Source organism: Eschrichtius robustus, chromosome 19, assembly GCF_028021215.1.
Source record: "Eschrichtius robustus isolate mEscRob2 chromosome 19, mEscRob2.pri, whole genome shotgun sequence".
In the NCBI taxonomy this organism is placed as follows: domain Eukaryota; kingdom Metazoa; phylum Chordata; class Mammalia; order Artiodactyla; family Eschrichtiidae; genus Eschrichtius; species Eschrichtius robustus.
Genome location: NC_090842.1, coordinates 13,648,414 through 13,669,262, shown reverse-complemented (window position 1 = coordinate 13,669,262; position 20,849 = coordinate 13,648,414). Strand labels below are relative to the sequence as shown.

The 20,849-nt window shown below is 48.7% G+C and overlaps 1 protein-coding gene across 2 annotated transcripts in view; it reads right to left on the bottom strand.

The window, feature by feature from the left end:
- PDPR (pyruvate dehydrogenase phosphatase regulatory subunit) overlaps positions 1-8,183 on the bottom strand; it is a 38,388-nt gene extending 30,205 nt beyond the window's left edge. For both annotated transcript variants that reach the window (XM_068527243.1, XM_068527244.1), the window contains exon 1: positions 8,005-8,183. The gene's annotated coding sequence lies outside the window, so the exon portion shown is untranslated. The remainder of the gene's footprint in view (positions 1-8,004) is intronic.
- Positions 8,184-20,849: the final 12,666 nt, after the last annotated feature.

Below are 20,849 nucleotides of genomic sequence, written 5' to 3'. Positions count from 1 at the left end.
ACAGCAATGAAGACCAATGACGAGGTCCCTGCCTTTACACAACTTACATTTGAGACAGAGAGAGACAAGCAGCCAATATACAAATAAAACAAGTAACAAAGCTAGTACGACGGAGTCACTAGGGGGCACACTCAAAATATCATGGTCACAAAGAAGGTGACATTTGAAAAGGCCTGATGGATGAAAAAGAACCAGCTATGTGAGTGTTCGGACAGAAGAACCAGCATGTGCAAAGGCCCTGAAGTGAGACAGAGCTTGAGGAGTCCAAGCACAGAAAACAGGCCAGTGTGTCCACAGCACGTGAGGGAGGGGAGGGGACCTGGGACCGAGCTGGAGGTGGCAGAGACCAATGGTACACGGCTCTTGGATGCCACCACGAGGAGTGGGATTTATTCTACATGCAAAGGAAAATACTAAAGCAGGGCAATGACATAATCTGGTCTGTTTTTCCAAGATCAGGCTGGCTCCATGGAAGGCTCCTAGAAGGACAGGGAAAGCAGGGGTAAGTCAGGAAGCGATGGCAATTCTCCAGGGGGGACACCATGGTGGCTCAGACAAGGATGGTGGCAGCAGACTCAGAGAAATGACTGGATTGTTTGGGAAGTAGAAAAGACAGAACTTACTTGCCAACAAACTGGATGTTAAAACGGGAAAAACGGAGAAATAAGGATGATGGCTAAGTTTGTGGGGTAAGCAACTGGGACCACGGATTATGTGAGATGGACCAGACACAGGGAGGGAGGCTGTGAGGGGGTGCATGTGTGTGAACAGTGAAAGGCCCCAGTCTTAAATGTCAACAGCCAGAGACCCAGCAGGCAGCACGTGGAAACAGGGCACAGCAGCTGGGTTCCCAAGCCTGAAACCTGGGGGTGTGGTCCGGGAGTCATTAGCATATGTACCATATTTGAAGCCCTAGCATCTCGAGGAACAAGACCCCCAAGGCTCCCGGCATTTACACACAAGGAAGAGAAGGAAAGGACTACAAACAGGACTGAACGCTGTGGACGCACAGAGTGTCCTGAGAAAGAAAAGTGGCTAAAGAGATAGAGAAGGAGTGGCCAGTGAGGTAGAAAGAAAACCAGGCAGAGGGCACAGAAGCCAAGAGAGGAACATGTGTGAAGAAGCGGTAACTACAGAGGGTGCCGAGGGGGGAGCAAGACGGCCACGTGTCCACCGGATGTGACAGCACAGAGCCCCAGGTGTCCTCAAAAAGAACATTCTCAGGGGAATGGCAGGGATAGAACAGAGACTAGAACAAACTAAAGAGTAAGCGAGGTGAGGGAGTGAGGCAACTGCTACACCGTGCTCTGAGGGGAGCAGAGGAGCTTGGAGCCGAGCAAGGTGGTCTGCGTTTAGGGCCCGGAGCTATTAAGCATGTTTCACTGCTGGGGGGATGAGCCAGTAAAAAGGGAAGAGACGGGTGAGAAAGGAGAGGCAAGAACAAAGGATGAGGCCCAGGAGGAGAGAGAGAGAGACGGGGTTCAAAGCTGCAGGGAAGGACAGCTCGCCTCGTGCTTCCACGCGATGGGGGGAGTTGAAGGTACCAGGTGTGCGCTCCTGAGAGTAGAGGATGAGGAGTCCCGTCAGGCTGATCACTTACACACCAGTCACAGGCTGTAACCAAGACACATTTCTACAAGACAATAAACATCCTAAGCTAGACAAGGAAAAGCGTGGAGGCCAGGTCCACGGGGACGAGGATCGTGTACAGAGTAAGACCTAAGCTGAGCCTGGGAGGGGCAAAATCGGGACAGAGACAGGAAGCACATGCCATCAAGTTGCAGGACAAGTCTGACCCTAACTGCCTGTGAGACAGGCTGGGACCTGGGACCCTTTGTTGCAGTGCCTGCCCCAGGACAAACATCTCCTGGAGCAACCGAACACAGAGAAACAATAAGGGACTAAAAATAACTGCATGCAGGGCAGCGGGGGCAAAAAGAACAAAGATACAAACAGGCCAAAACCCACCTGCCATTTCTGAGGTGCCAGAAGCAAAAGCAGGGTCCTGCGCATGATCCCCGCGCACAGCACCACCAAGGGGGTGGGCAGGCCACCCGAGCCACCCGAGCCACCCCCTGGCCCCACCCACCGATCTGCCCCCACCCCGGGGGAGTGAGCAAGGGAACCCGCCGTTTGCTTTTGCTCCCTTGAGTCCCGATAAAGCCTTGCCTCAATTTCTACTGACTTAAGAGTCCAAGAACCCACTGGTGGATGACAGCGAAGGACCTGGCCCAGAGGCCGCAGCTTCTATGAACCCTGGGTAATAGCAGAAACTGAAGTACAGTGAAGCCAGACCATGGAAGGCTCTGATACTTGGTCCAGTACCACAGGCTGAATATAACAAAGGCAGGGTTTTAACAAAATTAATCTAACAGCAAAACAGGGGACTGTTCAAGTTTCAAGAAACTGAAGAAAGACCTGCTCGCAGACTATGCGGTCACAGACGTACAGGAAGACGAGGCCTGAAGACCAGAATGGGGGCGACAAGCAGACATGAGGGTAGGACGTGGCTAGCAAGTCACCAACACATGTCCACCAGCAGCCTCAGGACCCAGCACGCTCCACCATCAGCCTGAATCACCTAAGGCCACGTATCAACACCCATATGTCAGAGGACTCTCAGATCTGTGACGAGGGCAGGCACAGACTGCATCCCAAGAGAAATCCCAACCAACTAGGGACTAACTCTTCTGGCCCCACCACGCCTCATGTCCCTGTCAAACTCTGTCTCAAGATGGAAGCTTCTCCACACAGCTAGTCTAGCTGTAAGCTCACCTCCACATGACCAATTTCTCTCCCCAGTTCCAAACCATCTGTTTTCCTCCCCTAAAACCTCTCTATGGGTCCTCTAGAACACCCTTACAAAAGTGACGCACCCACCCCTTCACTAATGTTCTCTCCACCCTCTGTCTTAACGGAAATGCAGCTCTCCTGAGGGAACTGTCACTGTCACACGGCCAGCCCTGTTCCACTGACCTCACCATCAAGAGGCACGGTCGGCATCCTCCTTGCTTCTGAACCATTACCACTCAGTCACACTTGGAAAAGACCCTGTTCCTTTGTGCCTTAAGCTAGCAGGCACCCCTGCCTAGCTCCGGGCTACTTCCTATTAAGCCACAGGCACAGCTCTCTCTACATCCGGGTTCTGAACCCATAACATGGCTTTTTGCCCAACCTTTAACACCACTTCCTCTCTTCCTTCATCAAAGGAGATATAACCTGTCTCATCTTATTCCCCAAAACCCCACCTGTAAACCTCCCTGCATCAGCAAACCATCTCTGCCTTCCTTCACAGGGTCAGAAAGTAATCCTTTACAGTGGCCTGGATCCCCCTTCCTGCCCCCTTTCCCTGAACCGAGCTCCATCAACTGTCCTTGCTCTTTCACATACCTTCACATTTACCTCCTTCTCCTTGGCATTTAGATGTGCTCAAGTACCCCCTCCCCCCGCCCAGGGGATTTAAGAAATAAAACAAAGCTCCAAAACACTCTTCAATTAGCAATTTTTAATTTTTAAAATTCTAAGTTATAAAATGATGGTCTGCAAAACATCAAAAACAGAAGTAAAGGACTTCCCTGGTGGTGCAGTGGTTAAGAATCTGCCTGCCAATGCAGGGGACATGGGTTCGAGCCCTGGTCCGGGAATATCCCACACGCCGTGCAGCAACTAAGCCCATGCGCCACAACTGCTGAGCCTGCGCTCTAGAGCCCGCGTGCCACAACTACTGAGGCTGTGTGCCACAACTACTGAAGCCTGCGCGCCTAGAGCCCGTGCTCCGCAACAAGAGAAGCCACTGCAATGAGAAGTCCGTGCACTGCAACAAGAGTAGCTCCCACTCGCCGCAACTAGAGAAAGCCCGCGCACAGCAACAAAGACCCAATGTAGCCAAAAATAAAAATAAATAAAATTTATTAAAAAAAAAAAAAGAAAAACAGGAGGAAGTTAAGATTTCCCTCCACTCAAAGGTCACCAATACCAGTGTCTATTATATTTTCCCAGAATGTTACTTTTGCAGCAGTGAGCTGCCCTGATGTCCACTTGTTGGCCACCACCTTTGTCTTAAATCCTTCTTTTATTACCTTGGTGATGGCACAGTCGGCCAGTGGACTTTTTAAGCAAAAATTTCTTAACATGTATTTCACAACCTGTCTTTTCTACTTCACAATAAATAATGTACAGAAAAGATTGCTTATATTTTGTTTTTCACTTTTCCCCCATCCTACTCTCTCCTGCCCCACCAGGCCACTGCACTCCTCTCACCAGGAACCCAAATGTTGCTACTTTCCAAGGGCACTTTCTGGGCACCATCTCACTCCCTCCTATTCACACACTCTTTCCTTGTTTTCTGTGACGCCTTCTGCCCCGATCACATCTTGCTGGCCTCTCTCCTCTGCCCTTCCCTCTGTGTTGACGTCCCCCAGGGCTCCCTGAGGCCAGCTTCTCTTCCCCATCCACCACCGTTCAGGGTGATTCCCTTTCCTGCCATGACTGATGGCCTAACCCACAGCACTCCTGAGCCTTAGACCTGCACGTCTAGTGGAAGAAGGGCCACCTCCACTTGGACTCCCACAGGTCAAACTGAGCACATCCAAAAGGTAAAGCCATCTTCCCCAATCTCCAACTCTGCTCCACTTCCTGTGTCCCCCAGGAACACCATATACTAGAATCCTGGGTGTCATCCCACATTCCTCCCTTTCTCTCTCATCTCCTCTCTCCAGTCAATCATCAAGGCCTAACCAACAACCCTACATCCTAAATCTCCCTCCAATGGATCTACTCTCCACCTCCACTGCCTTGAACTGAGCACAGCCCGCCATCCTCTCTCAGTTTACTGCAGAAGGTTCCCAACTGGGCTTCCCGCCTCTAATCTGCACACCATTCTCCCCACGCCCCACAGCCTTCACACAGAGGCCTGAGCATATCTCTGAAATGAAGATCCTATTTCGTGCGCCTGCTCAAACCCTTCAATGACTATCTGGTGCCCTCAGAAAAAGTCAAATTCCTTAATACGAAGTGCAAGACCCTGCTCACTTCTTATCTCTGATCTCATTTCTCTTCTCTCTCTCCTCTCACGCTCTAATCAAACCTAAACTACTTTAATTCCTCACACGTGTCAGGCATGAGCTTTCTCTTCCACCTCTGGGATTTGTGCAGACTGTTCCTTCTCACTGGCATAGTTCCTGCCACCCCTCCCCCCAAATAAAGATAATCCCCGCAGCTCTCAGCCTGTTTGACATCTTATTTGTTCCCACTCTCCCCCCAACACTCAGTTAGGTAACTGTTCTATATTCCCCCAAACACCCTGCACAAGCCCCAGCTCAGAGCCAGCCACGCTCTGTAACGGTCTGTCTGCCAATCAGGGAAGCAAAACAGCAAGCCGCGTGAGGACGAAACAGACTTCAGAAGCAGACAGATCTGGGTCTGATAATCTCCCCCACCACTCATTAGCTGTATGACTTTGAGCAAGTTGTTCAATCTCTGTGGTTCGGGCTGCTCGTCTGTTACATGGGCTAGGAATACCTACCTCACGTGGCTGCTGCAAGACTAAAGCAGAAATACAGGAACAACATGGCAAGTGGCGCCTCAGAAGCACTTGGAAAGTGGTAGCCTTTAGCCCCCTGGGATAATGGAGCTCTCTGAGGGCAGGGACCACTTATAACTTGATCAGGGTTTTCCCAGCAGTCACCGTAGGCACCTTGGAAATACAACCTGACAACTACATGAGAACAGAGAACAAAGGAGATGGGGAAAAAATTCAGTGATGACTCAGATCTCGAGGCTAGGCCCCCAGATGTGAGGAGATCTCTAAATAACCTGATATAATTTTTTTTAAAAAGGTTATATTCTTATAGGTAGTTATGATGTGCCAGGTACTGCTTTATGCATACAACTAATTTAACCCTCACAAATCTAGAAGATGTTACAATTTTTATTCTACACTTGAGGAAAAGGAGGCACAGAGACGTGAAGTGACTGATCCAAGATCCTACAATACTGGTGAGTGGCAGAGCCTCAACTCAAAGCCTGCCAGTTCAGCACTACAGTCTGCCATTGAATCATTACTTCATGCTACCTGTAAGTTAGGATTAGATGATTAAAAAAGGGTAGCTGTGAGGGAGGCCAGAACCACAAGGCACGTCCCCTAATAGAAAAAAGGAATTGCAGGGCTTCCCTGGTGGCACAGTGGTTGAGAGTCTGCCTGCCAATGCAGGGGACACGGGTTCGAGCCCTGGTCTGGGAGGATCCCACAGGCCGCGGAGCAACTGGGCCCATGAGCCACAACTACTGAGCCCGCGCGTCTGGAGCCTGTGCTCCGCAACGAGAGAGGCCGCGATAGTGAGAGGCCCGCGCACCGCGATGAAGAGTGGCCCCCACTTGCCGCAACTGGAGAAAGCCCTCGCACAGAAACGAAGACCCAACACAGCCATAAATAAATAAATTAATTAATTAAAAAAAAAAAGAAACCAAGCCTCCTTAATGCCCACCAGTGCTTCTTATACTGCTCCAGCTAACTACAAAATGTCAAATATAGGGAAGAAGATAGCATGTGCAGTTGAAATGTTGGTATTTGTTACCACACATCTGGATATTAAAACAAAAAAGGAATTGCAAAGGTAGCATTAAAAACATAACAACAGATGAGTTTCAAGATGGAAGAAATAATACTAAAAGGCCAGGATGATAAGAACCAAGAAAAGGATTTTTGTCCTTGTGCTCATCATGACCTTCAAGAGTCAGTGAAGTGGTGAGGACAAAAAAAGAAGGATTTACAGTGGATGCAAACAATGAAGGTACAGAAGGCATCACAGTCTATTTCAGCAGGTTTGGCAGCTAAAGCAAAATAAAGCTTGAGAGCAAAGGAGATAAAGCCAGTAGAGAAGAAATGGAAGATGTCAAAGACAACAAAGTAAAACACACACCTGGTTGAAAATAAATTATGTGTTTAATTTCTGCTAAGGAGAAGAGTTTCTGCTAAACAATCTCAATACTGACGCTGGTTATGCTCAGCTCTGCTTACGCCAACAAGAGCAAGAGGACAGCTCCAACTCCTGAGCTGCTCCTCTGCGTGGGCACAACACCTTGTACAAACTGGCTGCTGGTCACGAGGGAGACTGGGTGAGAAGAGGCGGATTAACACATTTCCCACACCTGCCTCCAAACGAGAGCCACCTGGGACACGTGTTTTAAAACACACACACACACACACACACACTCACACACGCTCTCTCTCTGGAGATTCTGATCCTGCGGTCCAGGGTGCTGTATTTTTCAACAAGTGCACCAGGTGATCAGCCAAGTTTGAGAACTTAATACAAATCTCCAGCCCTAGGAACGTGTCCCCTTCAGCCCGGCTACCTCGCCGCCCCGCAGCCCCCGACAACATGCTTACAAGGCACGGGCGAAACGGACGTGAAGATGCCTGAATCAAATCTCGGTGTCATACACATCAGGCCCAAAGGGTCAAACGTTGGGACGAGAGCTCACCGCCCCGGCCTGGACGTTTCCACCTAACCTCACCGCTGACTCTGCAGCACTTTTACTGGTTAGTTAAGCACAAGCGGACCGCACGTTGCCACGCGGGAAAACAATTCCACCTGCAGAGACGACCCAGCTGGACAAGCCCGACCCACGCTGCGGGGTGGGGGCTGCCTGCCCGAGGCGGGCATCAGGAGCGAGGTTACCCCGGCCGCCCTGGGCATCTGGGCTGGGCTGCGGGCGCCTGGCAGAGCCCGTGCGCTGGCCCCGGGCAGCCGGGCACGGGTCCGCGAGACGCCACCCCCGCAGAGAGGCTGAGGGAGACCGGGCGACGCGCTGTCGGCCCCGGCGGGCGGAGTCCTGGCGCCGCGACGCGCCTTCCGAGGACCAGGCAGAACCGACGGGAAACAAGGGACGCCGGAAGCCCCCTGACCGAGACCACAGCGGAAAGGGGGGGCGCTGGGGGTCCCGGGCCGCCACGGTCCGCGCGGACGGGGACGCCAGAGCGGCCCCGCAGCTTCTCCTTACCTCACGGGCGCCCTCGGGCTCCGCGCTCAGCAACACTCCGGCTGAAGCGGGGCAGCAGCCACAACCGTTGCCGGGGGTCCCGGGGGCCGGAAGGTGGGACAGGGATAGGGAAGGGGGCGGGACAGGAGGGAGGAAAAAGTTCCGGGGAAGCTTGATACTGCGACCTTCCGTGCTTTACGGTGCCTAGCAAGGGTACGCCGGCGCGTGACCTCACTCGCGCACGCGCACCGTGACGTTAGTGAGTAGGGCTCCGCCCCTGACACGTGGGGCCTGTTTGGGTCTCACGAGGCCCCGCCCCTAAAGGGGGGGGGTCGCCTTCGCCAAGATGGCGGCGAGGTGCAGCCCTGGTATTTGAGGGCCGCTTTAGGACTCTACCTTCGGACCCTGCTCTTTCTGCAGTTGCAGTCCTGCCGGCCGAGTTGGCGGCAGCCCCGCTGCAGTGTGGGGAGGGCGGGGGTTCTCTCTTCCTTCTATGCGAGTCCCCAGGTCTTGTCCCACGTCGTCCGCTGCCCAAAGACACTCTAGTCAGGGCGTAAAGAAGATTCTTGGACTGACAGCCGCTTTGTTTTTTGGAAGTCGCCCGGGTCTTCTTGGGCGAATCGCTAGCAGAGCAGATCGGAAATCCGGTCTGCTGGCCCGGCCAGACCTCGGAGGCAGGATAAGAAGACCTGAGCTCTGGGCCGGATCTTACTCTTTGCGCCTTCTCTGCTTGTCTGGACCAGAGAAAGAGGAATCATTCACTACATCCTCTGAGAAGCTCCCCATCACCTTGCTTACTATCACATCGCCCTGTTTTCTTTCCTTTATAGAACTTGTCACTGAAGTAGATCAGTGTTTGTTGATTGCCTTTCCCACTAGTTGCAAGCTCTGCCCTCTGACGACAGAACCTAAATCTCGTGCAGGGCTATGTTCTCAGTACTTAGAATAGTGCTTGGCACAAAGTCCAGTACATATTTTCTGAATGGACAGTGATCTAATGGTACAGCCTCCCCTGCGTGTTGGGCCAACTCGCTAGTTCCCATTCTTTGGATTCAAGCCCATCTCACCACACAAACCAATTTTGTTTAATGGATGGCCTCTTGTGGCCGGGCATCCTGCTGGGTGACGGGTTTCAGCAGTGCACAAGAAAGAAAGGGCTTCTGCTATTGAGGAGTGGCAGTAAAATTCCAGGGACCTCTGTGTCACCATGCCAGCCCACAGCCTTACATGCTCTCACTTGCCAGTTAACTCACACAAGATAGCCCGTATGAGGTCTGGTTTCTTGAGAACAGACACTGCCTTTTGCTACTCTGTTACATGAAAGTTCAAGGCATTCTGGGCCTCCATGCTAGCTACATACGTTAATATTTTAGCTCTGGGCTTAAAGCTTAGGGTCACCAGCTGCCCCAAAAAAGAAGAGGAAATAGACTAACAGATCTGAGGTATATTCTTGGGGAAATCTTTCTGATACCTGGATGTGGCAATTTCGAGGGAAAATAGTCACAAATTTTTTAAAAAATATTTTTAAAAATTTATTTATTTAGGCTGCATTGGGTCTTCGTTGCTGCACATGGGCTTTTCTCTAGTTGCGACGAGTGGGGGCTACTCTTCGTTGCAGTGCACGGGCTTCTCATTGCGGTGGCTTCTCTTGTTGCGGAGCACAGGCTCTAGGTGCACGGGTTTCAGTAGTTGTGGCACGCGGGCTCTAGAGCTCAGACTCAGTAGTTGTGGCACATGGGCTTAGTTGCTCCGCAGCATGTGGGATCTTCCCAGACCAGGGATCAAACCCGTGTCCCCTGTATTGGCAGGCAGGTTCTTAACCACTGTGCCACCAGGGAAGTCCCGTCACAAATACTTTTGATGAGCCATCTCCCAGGCATGTGAATTTGGGAGAAATCTAGTTGTCTATAGGAAATGGTGGACGGAATAGTGATATTTAACCTGTTAATTACATTGTTTTCAAGCAGTAAGTACTGAACAAGCTGTTTAGATTTCTCCCTGCTTCCCTCCCCCATTGCCATTTCTGGCCTCCACTTTAAAATGCTAAGTCCTAAGGCTCCTTTCATTGTCAATTTTGTCTTGTGCTTTCTAGGCTCTCATAACAACTGATGCACTATTTTTCAAGAGGATTGAGTGTTTTTATGATCTTGACTTCTCTTTTTCTATTAAAGACCAGAGTTATTTCTTCTGTGATTCTTGAATCCTCTGAGAAGAGTGTATGTAGCCCTTGCAGAAGTACACATTTCTTCATGGGCCATGTCTCTCTTGATATTTAGGTGCATCTATTTCATCCTTTGCAAACCTTCTACCTTCTCATTTTTCATTCTCTCAAGGACAGGAATTACAAGAGGTGGGGAGGATACTTTTAGCGCCTGTTTCAAAAGATCAATGCCAGGATTTGCTTTGCACACCAAGAACTGAAGCTTGGGGGACCTCTTTCTTCCAAGCTATATTCTAGTGCCTCATAATGCAGAGTGTCACATGGTGGGTGGAGATGTGAAGGAGGAAGAAAAAGTACCTTCATTTCTGTCTAAAGGTAACCATTCACTCTACACAGCTTCTCTTTTCCCAGAACAAGAGGGTGTGGGGTCAAAAGTGCAGCTCGTTTCAGTGAAGGGTTTTCTAACAGCACAGCTAACGCTCTACTCTCTGGTCAACTCTTGGGATGTATGATAAACACCACTGTAATTATTGTAAAGGCTACAACTCATTCTTTGCATTTGTAAATATCCAGCTCAGCTCAGCCTTTTCTGTCCCTGTGTTGCATCAGCATATGGTCCTGAGGGCATTTGAGGCACTTTATTATTATTACAATTTTTTTTTTTTGGCTGTGCCTCGCGTTTTGCAGGATCTTAGTTCCCCACCAGGGATTGAACCCAGGCCCTCAGCAGTGGAAGCCGGAGCCCTAACCTCTGGACCACCAGGGAATTCCCTGAGGCACTTTAGTAAATGGGATCTTTCTCACGAGCCCTGGTGATGGCAGGCACACAGGGTGACCGAGCATTTCTGCCCTCCGCAAATGTGGTATTAACATTGTGCACAGTTTCTATCAAGCTGGATTTCAATGAAGATTTTCTTTTCATGTCACTAGGTTTGTAAATGAATGAACAGACGTTTCACTACTCTTGCCATGTCTGCTTGAGAAATGTTTTATATCTGTAGCTACCAGGCATATGTATTTACCATCTCTAAGGATAAACATTGCACATAAAATGGTTGTCCTGTTACCAAAGTGCAGATCTGAAATCCAGTCTGCTAGCCTGGCCCAACCTCAGAGGCAGGATAAGAAGACCTGAGCTCTGGGCTGGATCTTACTCTTTGCACCTTCCCTGCTAGTCTGAACCAGAGGAAGAGGAATCATTCACTCTGTCCTCTCAGAAGCTCCCCATCCACTCCATCACCCCGCTTACTATCACATCACCCTGTTTTCTTTCCTTTATAGAACCTATCACTAAATTAGATCAGTGTTGACTGCCTTTCCCACTAGTTGCAAGCTTTGCCCTCTGACAACAGAACCTAAATCTCATGCACGACTATGTTCTCAGCACTTGGAACTGTGTTTGGCACACTGTCCAGTAAATATGTCTTTGAATGGATAACAATCGAATGGGCACAGGTTATGCTCCATTTGGGGCCACACTCACCAGTTCCCATTCTTTGGATTCAAGCCCATCTCACCACACAAGCCAGTTTTGTTTAATGGATGGCCTCTTGTGGCCGGGCATTGTGTTAGACGATGGGATAAACATTGCACATAAAACCATTGTCCTGTGACTGAAGTGTAAAAGAGAATTTGAGAACTGACATAACGAAGACACAAACATTTAAAAATGTTACTCTCCATGCAGTAGCGGCATGGCTGGGGGAGAAACCCCATTCCTCCTCCTGAAGTTACTATCGCTGTCGCTGGACTTGACATCCAGCCTTACACTGGCTCCATGGTAAGAACCTGGCACGGGGCGTATCCCCCATGTACCTGTGAGCCCATATCTGTGTGGAAACCAGGGCTGTGCCCATTCTTGTTCACACCTGTGGGGAAAAAAGCTCTCTGTCTGAGAGAAGCAGCCAGTGTGCTCACCACACCAACCTCCACCCACAAATCACGGTGCAGTTTTGCAGTAAAACACCTGCTATGGACTCAGTGCTGTGCAGGGTGCAGGGCGCTATTTCACAGAGTCCTTGTAAGACAGAGTAATATAAGTGTCTCCTGTGCCCTAACTGCCTTACCTTGTTGAAACTTCACCAAAACTGTGTGAATTAGAGCAGAGTATCCCTGCTTGACCTGTGAGGAAAGTGAGGCCTAGAGAAGCACGTTCTCAAGTTGCAGATAATAAAAACCAGGCCTCACATCTAAGTCTTTATGAAGTAGTGAACTATTCAAGTCAGTGCTAAGAAATGTGGTAGAGACAGTGGTGGTGCATTAGAATCACTTGGGGAATCTAAACCCACATCCTCCACATGAACTGGAATCAGCAAGGCTGAGAGACATGTCCGTTCTTCTAAAGAGCTTTCCAGGAACTCCTCTTGTATCTGGAATCCCCTGGGTGCCAACTCTTGAAAAGTCTGGGAGGAGAAGTGGTAGTTGTGTAAAGCTTTGTGGATGAGGCAGGACTTGAGCTGGTTCTTAATCAAGAACCTCTGTTTGCCAATCCGTAAAATGGGGCTAATGCTGGAGTGGCCTCAGATCAGCGTGATTCAGTCACTCTCTTTCTTCATATAAACCAGCAGTAGGTGGTGCTGCGGCCTATGAAATGCTGTGTCCTTGGTTCACACAGCCCCTCATATGGAGGGCCCCACGTGGAGATTAGTTAGAAACCCAAGTCAGACTAATAAAATCTCCCCCGAGGGGTGATAACCCAGCGTGGTCCCTGTGACACAGGAGCCACTGAGGAGCAGCTCCTTTGGTGCAGCCTCCCAAAGAGAGGTGTGTGCCCATCCCTCGGCTGTCCTTCCCGTGAGATGCTCTGTAGAGTTAGGGACCCTCAGACACTTGGATCTGGGGCATCATTTGACTGGAGCCTCTCAGAGTCCAAGCTGAAAGGGTTGTTGTGGTGGTTGGTTAAGAGCACAACTTTGGAGCTGGACAGCACTGCCTCTTCCTTAGTGTATGACCCTGGGAGGTGGTTACCTTTCCTGGGCCTCTGTAGTAATCACCAATAGAGACTATATATAAAGAGAAAGAACCAATAGGATGTATATATAGAGAGAGGGAGAGACTTATGTCGAAGTGACTCACCACGGGATTGTGGGGCTGGCAGGTCTGAAATGCACAGGGCAGGCGGGCAGGCTGGAGACCCAGGGAACAGCTGATGTTGGGGGTCTCGAGTTCGTAGGCAGTGTGGAGGCCCAATTCCTTCTTCCTCCACAGGATCTGTGTCTTTTGTCTTAAGACCTTCAGCTGAACGGATGAGGCCCACCCACATTATGGAGGGTAATCTGCTTTCCTGAAAGCCTACTGATTTTACTGTTATTCACATCCAGAAAATACCTTTACAACAATATCTAGACTGGTGCTTGACCAAACATCTGGTCTCCATATCCTAGCCAGGTTGATACATAAAATTAATCATCACAGCCTCCGATTACTTGCTTGTAAAACGGGCAATGATATCTTTTTGTTTTTGTTTTTGCAGACTCAAATAATGTGTATACAATATTTGGCCCAAAATTTGTGAAAGTTTTTGCACAACAGCTACTTTTATTATTATTCTTGCAAAGTGAGCTGCACGGCCTGGCACCTGAGGCTCCAGACTGTGGGGGGTGGGGGTGATGAGCCAAACTGAATGGCCACGGAGGCTGGTGACGCGCAGCTGAAGAGCAGAGACCTGTGCCCAGGCCTGTGAGCCTGACGCTTGTGGCGGGAGCTGGGCGGGAGTCCCCAGGTGCCCCTGGGGCTGATGCTTTGCACTCATCATGACTTGTTTACGAGTTACTTGGGCTTGGTGGAGACTAACTCACTCACTCAGGAGGCAGCCTGGGAATCCAGTGGGCTTGTCTGAGCTGAGTGAGCTCTTTCCAGGCCCAGGGATGCATGTGTGTGGATGACCTGTGAGCAGCTCTACCCCGGCCTCCGGTGATCTTGGCTGACTTGGCCTCTGTGCTTTCCAGCTTTTTCGGAGGCCTGCATGGTGCTCGTTGTTCACACCTCATGTTGGTCACTTCTCAGAATCTTCCTTTCCCTTCAAAAGCGTAACTGAACCATTTCACGGCTGCTCCTGTGAACCCGCTGGGACACTCGCAGAGTTATGTTAATGGTGTTTAACTGAGCAAAACCTGTTTTGCCTCCACTTTGAAGACGCCTGCCTTCACCAGATAACTGGGTGCCCCACCCTGAGAAGCTCCTACATCAGAATTAGAGGGGGATTCTTTCCTTAGGTGTTTCCGGAGTCTCTTACCAGGAGTGGCTGAATGACTATACCCTACCTTTTGAGGAAGAATCAAACACACCCAGAACGCTCTCCTTCCCTCACCCCACCTGCTCACCAGTGCCCAGCAGATTCTCGAGTTGGCTCTTCATCCTATGAACCCCAGGACATCTGCCCGCTGGCTGATTTCTGCTCAGTGATTTGTTCTTCTGTTAGGAGACTTGACATGTGTTTTCTTTCCTCAAGTTGCAACTAGAGTTGAGTGAAACACACTGAATAAAAAAAAGGATAGCTGAATACTCTCTAGGAAGCAGCTAATAAGAGAGGTGCAACCATTTCGACACCTTGATTGTGCAACTAGGAGACAGTTATTGATGGAGGCTCTTTGAAGTTCAAACCAACATTGGGATCCACCTACAAACTATTTTTACAGTTTTCCTTTTTCTCCACGGCAGACTGAGAGCTATAGAAAATTCGCCGCTGTTAGCCATCAGTCGTCCCCTTCCCAGCACTCTCTTCACTGCTTAGAGGAGCACCTAGAGGGGCCCCTCACGTCAGGCTGCTTCTGGATGGGATTTACCACTTTCCCTTAAAGGAACAGCAACTGAGGCAGTGGTTCCTATTAGATAACTGAGCTGCTGTAAATATGTTTTGAAAATTCGGTGCCAAAAACTTGCACATGAATGTTCATAGCAGCATTATTCAGAATAGCCAAAAAGTGGAAACAACCTAGAGGCCCATCAACAGATGAGTGCATAAATAAAATAGAGTATATCCATACAATGGAATATTATCCAACAATAAAAAGGAATGAAGTGCGGGTACAGCTGCAGCATGAATGAACTTTGAAAACATTAAGCTAAGTGACAGAAGCCAGACATAAAGGCCACATATTATATGATTCCATTTATAGACAATGGCCAGAACAGGCAAATCTATAAAGACAGAAAGTAGATTTATGGCTGCAACAGGCTGGGATGGGAAGCTGGGGAGAAACAGGGGTGACTGCTGACAGGTATGGGGTTTCTTCTGGGGGTGATGTAAATGTTCTAAAATTTACTGTGGCGATAGTTACACAACACTGTGAATGTACTAAATACCATCGACTTCTACACCTAAAATGGGTTAATTGAATGGTATGTGAATTAAATCTCAATAAAGCTGTTTTAAAAGAACATTGGATGCCAGTCTCTGCCCCCAGGGGAGCCGGTGAATTGTGTTCTGTGGATATCAGGTGTGGTCTTTTGCGGGGCAGGTGCCCAGGATACGTCTGCAGAGCCTGCGACCATGGGACTCTGTGAGAGCTGCAGGACTTTGTTACTGGATGGCCTTTGGTTCCCTGATTTTTTTGACATGAATCCAGTGCTCCGCCCCTCAATCTATCTTCTCCTCTCCAGCAGGGACATTCATAAGTGCTCAAAGGCAATGATTTTGTTTTGTTTGTTGTTTGTCCTCTAACTCCCTGCAAAGGGCCAGTGCTCAGGAAGCTCTTTAGGGAGAAGGGCATCGGTGGGCACTCAGGAGGCCTGGAGAGCCCGTGCCACGGCTGACTCGACATGTGTCAGTGACCCCTCCCCACCCACGTTCCTCAAGTGCAAAATGATGGGGCCAGGCCCCGTGACACCGGCCCTCCCCTGCCCCACAGCTGTGTACTTTTCTAGACTTTCGTTGCTCCCTGTAACATTTGGGCTGAATTTCTATTGGGCCAGAAGGAGGAAGACTGTGGCATAGCCACAGTCAGGAAACAGCTCTGACAGCAGCCACTGGTCATGTATGGAATGTCTGCATAGTAATTAATGAGGGGCATCGAGAAGTGGGGATTTAAGGACTTGCCTCGAAACTGTTTCATTGTTTTGGCAGAAGGAGTTGATGGGAATTATGGAGGTGCCAAAGCCCTCCCAAACTGCCCCCCACCCCGTGGGAATGGGACTGCTCCCCACGTGAGACCACAAGTTAGCGGAACTGGGAGTGAGGAGGGGTCTGCGCCTCTGAAGGAAGCTGCTCAGTCCTAGACACAGCTGCCATCCGAGGTGTGGGGACCTGCCCGCTGGAGCAAATGTGGGAGGGTCAGGAGGCCCCGACACCCAGCCGGATTTCCAGAGGAGACACCCCGTCTTCAGGAGTCTAAGGAGGCATGGGGATGGACCAGCTTCTCACTGGGAAGCTGATTTCAGGAAGCTACTCCCATCCATTAGGCCGCCTGACCACCCCATGGTGCTTACCCAGAAACCAGAGAGCAAGCGCAGGGAAAGGCCCCGGGCAGTGGAGTCAGGCAGACCTGGGTTCTAATCCCGGCTCCGGCTCTGGCTGGCTGCTTGATCCTGGGCAAGTTATTCCACTCTGAGACTCAGTTTCTCCATCTATAAAATAGGGCAAAAATAGTTATCTGGAACATAGTATATTTTAAATTTTATTTGTTAATAATCTGAATTTATCAATTTTATTCATTTATTAAAATTTATATTTAATTTTATAACAACATAGATAATATAAACATTTTAAAGCTCCAAAAAATATACATTGAAAAATCTTCCCCCATCCTTGTTCTCCTTCCTCAGTAACTATTACCTGCTGCATCACAGAGTAAATGTTATTAGTGTTAAAAGCTACCATTTATCAGGGGCTCACTTTGTGTCAGGACAGTGCATTGTAACGTCACTGCATTCACCCCTGTTTGGCAGACAGCATTACCCCTGTTCTGGGTGCAGGAAAGTAGGCTCAGAAGGAGGGAATATTTTGCCTGGAAATATAAGACCTGTAAGGAGAGAAGCCAGGATTTAAAAACGCAAGTGAGGGACTTCCCTCGTGGTTCAGTGGTTAAGAATCCGCCTGCCAATGCAGGGGACATGGGTTCGAGCCCTGGTCCAGGAAGATCCCACATGCCACAGAGCAACTAAGCCCATGCACCACAAATACTGAGCCTGTGCTGTAGAGCCCACGAGCCACAACTACTGAGCCCATGTGCCACAACAACTGAAGCCCGCACACTGCAACAAAGAGTAGCCCCTGCTCACCGCAACTAAAGAAAGCCTGCACGCAGCAACAAAGACCCAACGCAGACAAAAATAAATAAATAAATTTATAAAAAAGAAAAAAAAAATGCAAGTGATTTCATGTTTGTAAATCTCCTAGGACAACGGATGTTAGCTCTTCCCACCCAGACACCTGACGCCTTTCCATCAGGAGCTGGGCAGACGAGCTACCTGAGAGAGAATGAGAGAAGGTGTTTTTATATCCATACAGGCATCAGACAACACCATAGTGAAAATAACAGTAGCGGCGCCAGGCCAAGTCTAAGTTCTTTACACGCATCATCTCATTGAAGCCTCATCGCCACCCTCTGCGGTAGGTGCTACTGTTTTCATTTTATAGAAGGTAAAACTGAGGCTCAGAGAGGTTAAAGAATTTGGTCAATTTCTTACAGCTTAGAAAAGAAGGAGCAGAGACAGGATTCAAATCCAGGCAGTCCAACAGGGGAGCCTAAGCTCTTCAACACTCTACTCTGTCCCCTGGGGAGGTGGCTAAGAGAAGGCAAAGGGTCAGAGGAGCTGATGTAACAGACGAGAGAATGTGGTAGGACTGGAGGAGGGAGTCGCCAGGGGGAGGGGGCAGGACAGTCAGGAGCAAGGTTCTGGGGCTGGCATTCCAGAAATGAAAGAAACGATGTCTGTCTTCTAGGAACTGAGGGTTTATTGAGAAGACAAATATAAACCACGTGTGGAGGAAAAGAACTAGGTCAGTATTAATAACACATCACAGCTATCAGACTCACTGTTTCAGTTAGCCACCGCTGCATAAGCCACCCCAAACAGAGAGGCTTAGGACACCCATCATCTACTTTGCCCACGAATCTGCAGCTGGGGCAGGGCTTGGTGGGGTCAGCTTGTTTCTGCCTCATGCGGCACCAGCAGGGGTGGCTGGAAGGCTGGAAGCTGGGATCATCTGAGGGTTTGCTGACTTGCAAGCTGAGGCTGGTCTTCAGCAGCACACCTACATGTGGGCTTCTCCCTGCCGACGCTCGGCTTCTTCCCAGCTTGGTGACCCCAGGTAACATCATTAGTCATTGGGGAATGCAAATTAAAACCACAATGAGATACCACTACACACCTAGTAGAATGTCTAAAATAAAAATGACCTGCCATACCCAGGGTTGTCAAGGGCGCTCTCATACAACCGCTTTGGAAAATCCTCGGCAGTTTCTTTGGAAGTTAAACATACACTTACCATATGACCCAGCCACGCAATTCCAAGCTATTTGCCTGAGAGCAATGAAAGCAGATGTCCGTACAAAGATTTACACATGAATGTTCATACCAGCTTTATTTGAAGTAAACAAAAATGAGAAACAACCCAAATGTCCATCAATAGGCGAATGGATAAGTAAATTATGGTATAGCTATACAGAGAAATACAATTCAGCAATAAAAATGAATTCACTATCGGACTTCCCTGGTGGCGTGGTGGTTAAGAATCCACCTGCCAGTGCAGGGGACACGGGTTCGATCCCTGGTCCAGGAAGATCCCACATGCCACAGAGCAACTAAGCCCGTGTGCCACAACTACTGAGCCTGCGCTCTAGAGCCCGCAAGCCACAACTACTGAGCCCATGTGCCACACTACTGAAGCCCGTGTGCCTAGAGTCGCAACAAGAGAAGCCACCACAATGAGAATCCCGCGCAGCGCAAGGAAGAGTAGCCCCCACTCGCTGCAGCTAGAGAAAGCCCGTGCGCAGCAACAAAGACCCAATGCAGCCAAAAAAATTTTTTTGAATTAAAAAAAAATGAATTCACTGTTGATCCATGCAACAACATGGATGGCTCTCAAAATTATTATTATGCTGAGTGGAAGAAGCCAGACAAAAAAAGTGTATGCACAGTATTATTCAATTTATATAAAAGTCTAGAAAATGCAATTAACCTGTAGTGACAAGAAAGCACACAGTGGTTGCATGGAGATGCTAGGGGTGGGGTAGAGGGAGGGATGACAAAGGGGCATGAGAAAGAAAACTTAGGGTTGATGGATATGCTCAGTACCTTGATAGTGGTGATGGTTTCACAGGTGTATACATGTTAAATTGTACCAAATTGTACACTTTAGATATGTGCAGTTTACTGTGGGCCAATTTTAAAAATAAAAAATATTAGGTTGGAAAAAGAAAGAAGGGCATGTGCAGCTCATGCAGCTCAATATCAAAAAACAAACACCCCAATCCAAAAATGGGCAGAAGATCTAAATAGACATTTCTCCAAAGAAGACATACAGATGGCCGAAAAGCACATGAAGAGATGCTCAGCATCGCTAATTATCAGAGAAATGCGAACCAAAACTACAATGAGGTATCACCTCACACCGGTCAGAATGGCCATCGTCAAAAAATCTACAAACAATAAATGCTGGAGAGGGTGTGGAGAAAAGGGAACCCTCCTATACTGCTGGTGGGAATGTAAATTGGTACAGTCACTATGGAGAACAGTATGGAGGTTCCTAAAAAAACTAAAAATAGAGCTATGATATGACCCAGCAATCCCACTCCTAGGCATATACCCAGAGAAAACTATAATTTGAAAAGATAAATGCCCTCAATGTTCATTGCAGCACTATTTACAATAGCCAGGTCATGGAAGCAACCTAAATGTCCAACGACAGAGGAATGGATAAAGAAGATGTGGTACATATATACAATGGCATATTACTCAGCCACAAAAAAGAACAAAATAATGCCATTTGCTGCAACATGGATAGACCTAGAGATTTTCATACTGAGTGAAGTAAGTCAGACACAGAAAGACAAATATCATATGATATTGCTTATGTGTGGAATCTAAAAAAAGGGTGCAAATGAACTTATTTTCAAAACAGAAATAGAGTCACAGATGTAGAAAACAAACTTATGGCTACCAGGGGTTAAGGGGGGAGGGATAAATTGGGAGATTGGGATTGACATACACACACTACTATATATAAAATAGATAACTAATAAGGACCTACTGTACTGTATAGCACAGGGAACTCTACTCAATACTCTGTAATGGCCTATATGGGAAAAGAATCTAAAAAAAGAGTGGAGGTATGTATAACTGATTCACTTTTCTGTACACTGAAACTAACACAACATTGTAAATCAAGTATACTCCAATAAAAATTTTTAAAAAAAGAAAAAAAAAAAGAAAGAAGGGCACGTGGGAGGTGATAGGCTGTGGTGGCCATCTTGGAAAACACAAACGTACCTCATTCACCAAGTATTTCCAACAGGCAAGGCACTGTCCTTGAGTCCTCCCAACAACCCAACCCAAGGGGGAGATGAGGTGGCCAATTATCTTCTATGATGATGATGACGATGATGGTGATGATGATCTTGACTGTTATCACAGAACCATGAGGTCTTGGTCCCTGGGAGGGAAGGGTGTCTCAGGTCTCTGATGACCGAACCTTGGGGCTTTTACCACTGAGCTGTAAGAGAAACTGCTGCCCACTTCTTGGGACCCATCAGGAAGCAGAGGC